At 50.9% G+C, this 10390-nt stretch overlaps 1 protein-coding gene across 1 annotated transcript in view; it reads left to right on the top strand.

The window, feature by feature from the left end:
* VAV2 (vav guanine nucleotide exchange factor 2) overlaps positions 1–10390 on the top strand; it is a gene marked incomplete at its 5' end in the record, with an annotated part of 161863 nt that overhangs the window by 86006 nt on the left and 65467 nt on the right. The window lies entirely within an intron of this gene.

Below are 10390 nucleotides of genomic sequence, written 5' to 3'. Positions count from 1 at the left end.
CACGTACCAGCTGGAAAACAACTCATTGAGTGATGGCCACAAGCTGCCGTGCATGAGGTTCCTCCACAGCATTCAAGAGCCACCACCAAGTCTGGACCCTGCTGATGAGAGAAGAAACTCTGCTCTTGCTTGACCTTTAGGGTGCCTGTGAACGCCCCAAGGAGAGCCCCGGTCCCCTCCCAGTTTATGGGTTAACCCATGGAGTGGTTTTTCCTTCGAGTGGAGTGGTTTTTCCTCCGAGGTGTGTCTGGAGGCAGCGTTGGATGGGTCCTGCCGTGGTGGGAGCGCGGAGGTTTGATGCCGGGGCAGCTGCCGTCCCGCCCGCGTCCCGCTCCTGCCCTCGCTTTTCCACATCTGCGATTGCAGCTCTTTGCTGACCAGCCACGCCACTTAAATTCTCATTTACAGCCAGCGAGGGAGAGAGTTTGCTCAGTTTAACGTTGTCTTTGCAAATGCAATTTCAGAGCGGGGAATGCTTGCATAAATACACAGATATTGTCTAACGGTCTTTTTTCCTTTTAGTCATTCAAACATGTGATTTTATTCCTCCAGCTGTAAAGCCAAGCGTGTGACTGTTAAATTGTTAAAGAAGTCAAACATAATTATCCAAGTACCCAGCATAATGTGTTTCAGAAGGGCGGAATCTGAAATCCAACACGACGCGCACGGGTAAACGCTTTTGGGGAGATTGTACTCCGAAGGGGAATGTCATTTCGAGAAGAATGTGTTTTCCCTCTTTCCTGTCTCGTACTGTCTCGATGCTTTGGTGGAAGGCTCATCCAAGTGCGGTTCATTTTGATGTGGAATTATTCAAACCTTTCAGATCCATCCCTGCGGACCGGTTTGCTCCGCAGGCTGATGAAATGATACCGGTGCAGCTCAGTGCAGAGGATCTGACGTTAAATGAAAAGGTTTTCTCTTGCAGGGGTTCATCTGAGCTGGTTATCTTCTGGTAGTGCTGTCAAATGCTCTTTTCTGCAGTCCAGGCACATCATCTACAGCTGGCCAAAATATGTCACGGGAAAAAGACGTTTTGAACAAAACCCATCCTTTATAGCAGATGGGGGAAAAAGTCATTAAAACTCAATTTTCAGGGACGTTTTTGGGCCTTTTTCTCCAAAAGTGGAAAATACTTTGTTTGAATGTTTGTGGGTTCAAGGAAGCATTGCCTTTTTTCTTTTTGTCTTGGACAAACCCAAAATGCTTCTCGGTGCCTGTTACAGCAGAAAGCCATTTCTTTTCACTATCCCGCTCCTGAATTTTGAGTTTTATGCCAGGCTGGGCTTTTGCCCCGAGAATCACAGAATCCCAGAATGACAAGGGTTGGAAGGGACCTCAGGAGATCATCTAGTCCAACCCTCCTGCTCAAGCTGGCTCTCCTAGAGCATGTTACACAGGACATCGTCCAGGCGGGCTTTGAATATCTCCAGAGAAGGAGACTCCACAGCCCCCCTGGGCAGCCTGGGCCAGGACTCGGGTACCCTCAAAGTCAAGAAGTTTTTCCTCACGTTCAACTGGAACCTCTTATGTCTCAGTTTGTGAGACATTGCCCCTTGTCCTGGCGCTGGGCACCACTGAGAAGAGTCTGGCTCCGTCCTCGTGACATCCACCCTTAAGATATTTGTTGATGAGGTCCCCTCTCAGTCCTCTCCAGGCTAAAATTCCAGCGGTTGCTGCCATTAAGCACACAGGATTATTCCCAGCAGGGATTTTCACGGTGCGTGGCTCCTGGCCACTGTCTCAGCCCCACGTGAGGCACCTGAGCAGGGGCTTGCCCTGACCTGGGCTTGTTTGGGTTTCATGCTACGTAAAATGGCGCGTGCAATGGTGGCCTCGGCCGCTTTGCCTGTTCGCCGCCGTGGAGTCGATAAGACTTTAACCTCCAAGTTACATGTGCTCTCTCTGGTCTTGCTGCCAGTAAGAAAATGTCAAGAGAGCCAACTAAGAACAGAGTAGTTTCTTGTTCCCTTCCCTTACTACAAGTAAATACTTGTCAGACATTTCCAGGAGCTTCACTGGACAGAAACCAGCTTCACCTGTTTTATTGCAAAATATTCTGGGCAGGAGCTCCAGGGAGAAGTTTTCTGTGAGCCTCAGTTCCTGACCTCCTCGTACCTAACGTGACAGCAGTTATTTCTGTAATGGCTGCTCTGATCTCATCTTCCGATTTGCATGAGCATGGCCTTTGGGATGCAATTTTAGGTGTTGGCTTTTATTTATAATGCTGTCCAGAGCTCTGCAGACCTGCCCTTTTGGGACCAGTCATTCCTGTTCCTTTTTTTTCTGCTGTATTTTCTCCCATCTTAGCCTGTTAGTAAATGCACGGGGTGGCTGCCGGGGCCCCTCCGTTCCCTCTTGCGCGGGGCGTTGCCGAGGGCGCCCATCCATCTTGCTGCAGAATTGATGACCTTTGCCAACGACACGCATTCAAAACCCGAGCCCTCCGTACTGCCTGTGGTCTGTGTTGAAGCGAGCCTGTATTAACACGGATAAAGCCCCTTTTTTTTTTTGTCTTCCCCCTGCAACTCAAGGCTGACCACCGGCTGCTCTTTGTCTCTAATGTCTGATATTAAAGGGCTGGAAGAAAGGGCGTGCGGTGGTTAGAGCTGCGTTTCCCTCTCTCTGGGTGAACGTGGGGTTGTGTCTCTGTGTATTTTTGGTATTTCTTTCCTGTAGCGGGGCTGGAGCTCGCTCTTCACAGCCCATGCGATTTTAACGTTGCGTGTTGAAATTCCTCAAAGCTTCTGGTTTCTGTGCGTTCCACGCTTGCTCAATCTGTTCCTATTAATTTTTAAACACTCACATTTTAGCGGTAGATAAACAGCTGGCGATGCTTTTGGAGTCGTGCTGTATCATCCCAGGAGCTGATGTAACCCCCAGCACCGCACACCGAGCCGGGGAGAGCGGGGGCTGCACCGGGGCCATCGGCATCTTGTTCCCTTGGGAACTTGCAAGTGCTCCCTGCGCGGCATTTCCCACCCATCTCCAACAGAACCAGGGCTCACCGGTTTGCTTCTCCTGCTGTTTTAAGCCACCCTGATAAGCTGCAGGTCCCAAGAGCTGAGCTGATGGTGGAAGGTCCAGCTGGGGAATCTGCCTGAGCATCTTTGATAACGCTATTTACATTCCTTAAATCATTGACTGCAAACATCATGCCTGACTCTTTTCTTTCCTTTTTTTCTTGGAGGCAGCCAAGATCTAATCTATGATTTTTATTATTTTTTTTTTTTTATAGCCGTATGGATTTGTTAGGTCTGAAGGGACCCTTAGATCATCTTGTCTCGCCCTCTGTACAGTAGTGACCGTGGAAATCCATCCAGCTTCCCTTCCGCACTGTAATTTGTGAGCTGCGATCGTGCACGCCCCGCTCAGGGAGCCAATATTTTGGATATCTTTTACTGCCGTTCTTTGAGACGCCGGTTTGCAGCGTGCTCTGAGTGATGCCTGCTTCAGTCACCCACGTAGCCGAAAATGTGCTGTCTGCAGAGGCAGAGCAAAGACTAAATTTAACATACTCCATCAAATCAAAGCACCTCATGGGTATATTTATTCACCGTTACAGTATGTGCGGAAGGGAGGTGCTTTCTGACTGTCGGAATCTCTGGAAAGCTGCCTTGTGCATTCCTTCCCCATCAGCCCCAAGCTCCTGCCTTTCTGCAGGTGTAAATAGATTAATTGACTATTGATTAATAGATTAAAGAATGGAATTAAGCCATGGAAAAAAAACGTGGCTTGTAAGTGTCAGAGGTCTTTCCCAGTGGCACGGCCGGCGTGTGCGGTGCCGTCCTCTCCGGGGCTGCACTGGGCTCTCTTCTGGAGAGCCCAGTATGGTAACTGGTCTGCCCAGGGGTGGGAGGGTGCTCCCAATAGCAAGACGTGTTTGAAAACCTCTGCTGACACTTCTGGTTAACCATGGGTTTGGGGAAGTCGGTGTTTGCTATTTTGAGAACCATCCTTTGAGTAACAAATCAGAGGGGAACCGAGGGTTATTTCTGCAGTCAGAATATTATTGATGGACCCCCCTTTTTTATTGCTAAAATGACATTTATTTCTGGAAGGTGCTTCACCAGCAACTTTTCAGGAGCGAAGCAGAATACATACAAAAAGAAAAAAAGAATAATTCTGTCTTGTTCCAGGGAGGGCAGGGAAGAGGAGGAGTAGCGTCCTTACTGCGCACGGCCGCCTTGGCTCGCCTGCCGCATTGCACAGTCTTAAGAAGCTTCATTTGTATCAACCATTTAATAATTGTAAAGCTCTTGGTAGTATTTGTAAGCCTGGCAGAGCCGTCCTGTCCCAGGTTAGCCTCTTTCTTTTGAAATGGTTCTTTCAGTTCCCGGGAAGTGGGGCAGGGATTGCGCAATGAGAAAGAGAAAACCACCAAAACCAGGAGCACGTCCCCGCTCGGATACGCAACGCTGGCCTCTGCTTGCAGCTCTCAGGCTTACAGAGTAAGAATTTCAACATTTGTATTCCCCCCACCCCTGAATGACACAAACCCATAGAAAAAGGTGTCATCGCTGATCTCGTGTCAGGAGCGGGGAGTTTCTCCTCGATGCTCCAAACTGCTTTGGTGTCATCCTGGTTTGGTTCCAGTGCCGTGAATGTGAAATGAACTGGGGAAAAAGAAAAATCATGGTTTGTGTTGAGAAGGTAGAAGAGAACGGTGCATTGCTGCTTGCCTTGCTGCTGGTGCTAGAAACGTCAGCCAAGTCGCTTTTTTTTTTGGTGAGATATTTCTTCTGCTCTCCCCCCGCGTGGTGGGGATGCAGGGACGCCGGGCGCAGCAGCCGCCTTGCATCCTCCCGGCCTTTGCTCTTCTGAACAGCTCGGTTTAGTTCCTGCTGGCTGCCTGCTCCTCTAGGAAGTGGGAATTTAACACCGTTGTTTTCCATGGCTGCAGGGAAACCCAGAGGTGACGCTTTAGAGACGTGTAAGAAGTGACTGAGATGTGCAACCAGGTGATGCCGCCTGCAGCGTCAGGCCAGCACCTCTTTGCTCCGGCTTAGGTCTGCAGGACTGGGAGGGATGGGGAAAATCCATGGATAGAAACAGGCAGGCACCCGCGTCGTGTGAGGGATTTCTCCTTATCATCTGCTGTGGAGCATCTAAAGGTTCAACCAGAGCAGAGCATCCTGCAGCTTTGGATTTATTTTTTTTTTTTCTATTTCAAGAGCAGTAAATTCCTTGTGATGGCTTTAGCGTGGAACCGGCCATCTCTGTGTTGGAAAACGCCTGTGCTCCCGGTGCTTTTAATTGATTCTCAATAGCCTGGAAAAATTAGATGTTTGTTTCTGATGTGAAATTTTCCGTGCCCTCTGCGTGGGAGGAGGGAGCAATGGCACGGTCTCCTGCCCGCCTCCGTGAGCGGCACCCTGCATCGCTCCTTCCTTTCCTTAAAAGAAACTTTGGAAAGGGGAGATAATAGCGGCCAAGTTTGCAGTACTGGAGGGCTGAAGTTCATGTGTCTGATTTTCCAGACTTGCTGGATGCTCGCAGAGATTCACGGAGTGGTGTAGGCGCTGGGTGAGCGATTCCCTGTTTGCTTATTTGCCTAAACCTGGGTTTGCGAGGTTTGTGAGCCTCTTCAAGCTCAGTGAAGGCAACGCTTTCCGGAGGAAGGGGTGGGTGCTCTCCTTTTAAAACAAGTCATAACCTGGATTAATGCTTCATGAGTCTAGAAAGGGAGATGTTTGCTTCCTTGTGCCCCACACTTGAACTGTTGGAGCGTGCTCGAGGTGATCTTTTCAAAGGTGATTAGCTACATATGAAACCAGGGCCTTGCATTTACACCTAATCTGAGATGAAGCCAGGAGCTCAGTAGCACTGGGAGATAGCTCCACTTGAAGAGCAGTTTTCAGGGTCACGGAGCAGCCCCTGGTGATGCGGTGGCTTCGGCTGCGAGTCCGAGTGTCACCAGCGGCTGGAGAATTGGAGATGTTTAACAGGCATGTTCGTGCCACTCCCCAGTGAGCTGAGACCTGGGTGGCTTTGGGGAATTTTGCTTGGCAAGCCAGCTTGTAATGATAATAAACCCCCAAAGTTTACAAGGTGCTCACCTCCTCTCTGGAGTCTAGGAGAAGATTAGGGCTAATGAAATAAAGTTTATGCTTGCTTTCCTGTGCTTTGCTTCCTACTGTTCGCCCTTTCTGCTTGACGTTACTTGGTGTTTCGAGGAGCTCGGGCAGGGGTGTGCGGCAGCGGAGAGCCCCAGCCCTCTCCCGCATCAGCACCCGGAGCTGAACCCAGCAGGTTGGGTGTTCCCGGAGCACGGGGCTCGGGATGCTGTTGGCTGTTTTTTTCCAGCACATCAAGTTCTTCTGCAGCTTCCTTCTCTTCTGGGCTTTTTTTCCACCCCTTTTTTTAAACTTAAAGCTGTGAAAGTTTAAACGTTTCATCTCGGCGGATGCACGCCTGCGTGGGAAGCTTGGAGCAGCCCACGGGTCTGTTGACCCAAATGGGATTCTTGCTGCAAGCCCCGATGCTGTGCAGCTGCGGGAAAAGCAGCTTTGGTGGGAGAGTTCCTGCATCCCTGCGAATGAGCAGCTCCAGCTTTGAACAAAGTGAAGCAGCAATTCCCAACCAAACTGGAAAAGCTGCCTTTTACGCTGGGCTTGAAAAGCTCCTATTGCCTCCTACCTCTTCTGTGTACTTTAGTGTTATAGGAATTCCTCTGGGCTTAAACGAGTTTTCTACCAATCTGTGAAACGCAGCCAGTCTCAGGCAGCTTGTGATGGTTTAGCTGCTGCTCATGCTGCTGCAGAAGGGCTTTACGAGGGGCTTTGCTGCTACGAAGCTCCCTGGGGCTGAGGCTGATGCTTTGCAGGTAGCGTGGGGACCCTGCCCTAGCACAGCCCCCCTGGCTGCAGTCATGGGGCTGCTGCAAGGTGCATCCAGGGCTCAAAGCCTGAGAAATCAGTGGAAAAGCTTCCACTGCTTTCGGGAGCTTGGACCATGGCAGTCTCTGGAGCGTTCACCTGCAGGTGCCACGAGCTTGAAGCAGGATCCTGTATTTTTACTGGGTGGGACGGCGAGGGTGCAGTCTGACCCTCCGAGCCAAAAACCCTTGATGTGGCAGGGAGGGACAAACCCATCCATGGTCTGCAGATGGGCTTTGTAACTGCTCCTACGTGTCTGGCTCCTGGCACGGGCATCTCCTGTCTGTGCTGCTGCTCTGGGGCTGGAAGGGATTTAAACTTCATTGGAGAAACACGTCTGGATGCTGTGGCCATGCCAGAAGTCAGGGGGCTCTGCAAAATGCAAAGAACTGGCTTTTCAACACTTTCTGTGGTGGGGTTTTTTGATACTGCTGCATTTTTTTTCTTTAGCAGCTGGAATAAAGATGACGGAAATAAAAGCCAAGGAGAATTTCGAGCCCTCTCTCTTCAGTAGGTAAATTGCCATTGTGCGAGTGCATTGGTTTCATATGGATGCTTCCAATTTCTCCTGCACATGCAAAATGTTCCTAAACTTCTCTTTTTGTGCTCCATATGTTTTTATCTGACCGCCCAACTCCATTTCAGAGCAGAGCGGAAATGGGGCCTTAAAGGTATGTAAAAATCTGTAATATTTTCTGCTTACACCCAAGGCCTTGATCAAAAGGGATTAAACTTAATACAGACTTAAGCCAGTTTCTCGGAAGCAGGTTTGGGTATCCATGTTTTGCATCTGACAGCTGTTTTTTCCATCTGTTTCCAACAAATCCAATCAATACTGGGGGAGGGAGAATGCTTTCGTGGGAGAGCCTCTCCTCGCAGCGTGCTGTGTGAGGGCACCGTCCCTTCCCCGGGGTGCAGGAGCCTTTGCAATCCCCTCGGCTGGCAGTCGCTCAGGTACCTCAAGGCAGAGCTGATTAAGGGGCCGAGCTGATGGTGTCTTGGCCTAGCTTGCAGCTTTTTAATTTAGAGCCCAGCCCAAAGCAAAACTCGAGGTCTGGGGAACACCCCGGTTGACACGCTGGGAGCAGAGCCACGTGCCCGTCTCATCGTCTACCACCACGGATCAATGCGTGCTCCTTGTCCATGCTCTGCCTGTGCTGAGCAATGCTTGCAGTTAGGGTGCAAGCAGCCCCTATAGGAACTGCCACCTCTGATGGGGGCTTTACCCCCTAGGAAGGCTTGGGTGACTCTTTTTGAGTCACAAGATGAGGGATTTTGCTTAGCTGCGCGACTTTGGGCGTCATGGGTTATGGACTGGGGACAGAGGAGGTCCCTGAACCCTTAGGCACAAAGAGGGGATGAGTTTGTGGAGCAGGTGCCCTGCCAGTTGGGGAGGAAACTTAACTAAAACTGCCCGAATTCAAATGTTGCGCAGGAGGTGCTGGTTCTGGCCCAAGTTCAGCCTGTCCTGGTGTTCTGCATGGTGTAGGACAAATAGCTCTCTGCCTGGAGCTGCTTTTTGCAGTGTGATGGCTTGGCCATCCTGTAATGTCTGATACTTGCATCAGTGCTCTGGAATCAGGAGTCGGCTGCTGGACTGAGTTCCCCTGAATTTGCCTGATAATTGTATCCATGTGTAGCACAGATGTGATAATTATAACCACCCTGCCTAGCACAAGGTAGGCTCTGAGCCCTGGGGGCAAGGCAGGGATGCTCTCCTGGGATCTCCAAACCCTGTAGAGCTCGAGAGCAGCAGGGCCGGGGTTTGGACCTCCTGGAAACACAAAGGCAGGATGAATGCCGCTGCCAGCCGTTCTCCTTCCCTTGCATGGAGATGATTCTGCTCGTGTTTTCTTCCCCATCCTCAAATACCTCGGCACAATGTGTCTTTGTGGCGGCTCGGTCCCACGTGACGACGTGAGGCGATGCAAGCTGAACTCTGCCGGCAACCCTGCGCGCCCCAATTAGCCACTGTGGTCAGGGCTTTGCAGACCGCCTGTGTAAATCTATTTACCAGTGTTTTAAGCTAATTAGTGTTTAAGGTTTGGGTTTCCCCCCCCCCCTTCCTCTGTTCTAGCTCCTCTTTAAAGCACGAAGGGCCAAGTGCCCAGCAGGTGTAAGTCAGCACAGCTTGGTGGCTTTCAGCAGAGCCTCTACCAGTTTGCACAAGCTGAGGTCAGGGCTGTTAGCACCCCCGTCCTCCTACGTGTTTCACATCTTCCCACGCTTGAGCTAATTCCTTCAAAATCTTCCTACCTGATTGTCACTTCTCCCCGGAGAAGGCGGCGGGGCAGCGGGGAGGAAGGGCGCCCGTTCAGCAGCAGATCCCTTGGGAAGTGCTGCAGAGCTGCAGCGTAAGCGGGGCGGTGGACGTCTGCTTTGCAGAGCAGGAGGGCATTCGTGGCCTCTGGGCAGCAAGGCTTACGCAAGGATCCTTGCTCTGCAAAAAAGCAGGAAGATTTTAGAAGGGAGGAGTGAGTAAACTGTGGGAAACTACTTTCAAACCAGTGACCGCTCACACTGGCGCTTGAGACCTGGCTTGGGACTTGGTTGAGTTCCCTAGTCTTGCTTTTTTAGGCACAGTGGGGGTTTTTTTTGGTTTGGTTTTTTTTTTTTGAAGTGTAATTGCATTTCTCCCTACTACTTTGGGGGGCTTCCAGGTCAGCCCGCACAGCTAATGCCCACAGGGCTGCTCTGGAGTCCGAGATGCATCAGTGGGAAGTTGTGTGTGTTGGGAATATTGGCAATGTGCGTATCGACTTGCTTACAAAAGTCGAAGGCGGGTGTTTGTCTGTGTGACAGCAAGCCCTGTAGTACCACATCGTGCATCGGGAACGGTACGGGGAGGGCCATGCAGCGCGGAGGTGCCTCGGGGAGATCTGCCCTCTGCCATTCGGGATGCTGGGTTAGATTTTGAGAGAGAAGGGCTGTCCTGGCCTTGTGTGCCCCCGTACACCCAGCCAGCAAGTCTTTTTTTTTTTTTTTGGGGAAAATTCTCTTTTTTTTTCGGCTCGGGTGGAATTTTTTTTTTTTTTTTTTTTTTTATCGCTTAGACGTCCTTTCCTGAGGCTGCAGCGTCTGCCTGCATCGTCGGCCGTGCTCTTCTTTTTTTTTTTTTTTTTTTTTTTTTTTTTTCCTTTCTTCTTTAAAGGCTGATTGATTCCTCTAGGTGCTCTCAGGGTAAGTTAATGGCAGACACCCCCCAGTCAATTTGTCTTCGCTGTCATGCCTGGCTGGGGAGGGGGAACATGCGGCCGTGCCCAGCGCCCTGCCTGCCCACCACACTGCTCTCGGCTCCATCCTCCGCTGCTCAGCTCTCAGCATCTTTCCAGGTTCATTAGGGATCCACTGCAATGTTAAGTGGGGGCAGAGGGAAGGAGCCAGCTTGGCCGGAGGGAGCAGAGAGCTGTGTTGGGGTGTGGAGCTGCAGTGCCGGTGCTGTGCCGGTGCTGTGCCGGTGCTGATGGAGCCACCGCAGCCATCTGGGGAGGTTCGCTCGGTGGCTGTGTGCTTAC

Source organism: Egretta garzetta, unplaced genomic scaffold (assembly GCF_000687185.1).
Source record: "Egretta garzetta isolate BGI_Z169 unplaced genomic scaffold, ASM68718v1 scaffold417, whole genome shotgun sequence".
NCBI classification, from domain to species: domain Eukaryota; kingdom Metazoa; phylum Chordata; class Aves; order Pelecaniformes; family Ardeidae; genus Egretta; species Egretta garzetta.
The sequence above is the reverse complement of the archived record's forward strand: the minus strand, read 5'-3'. Positions and strand labels throughout refer to the sequence as shown.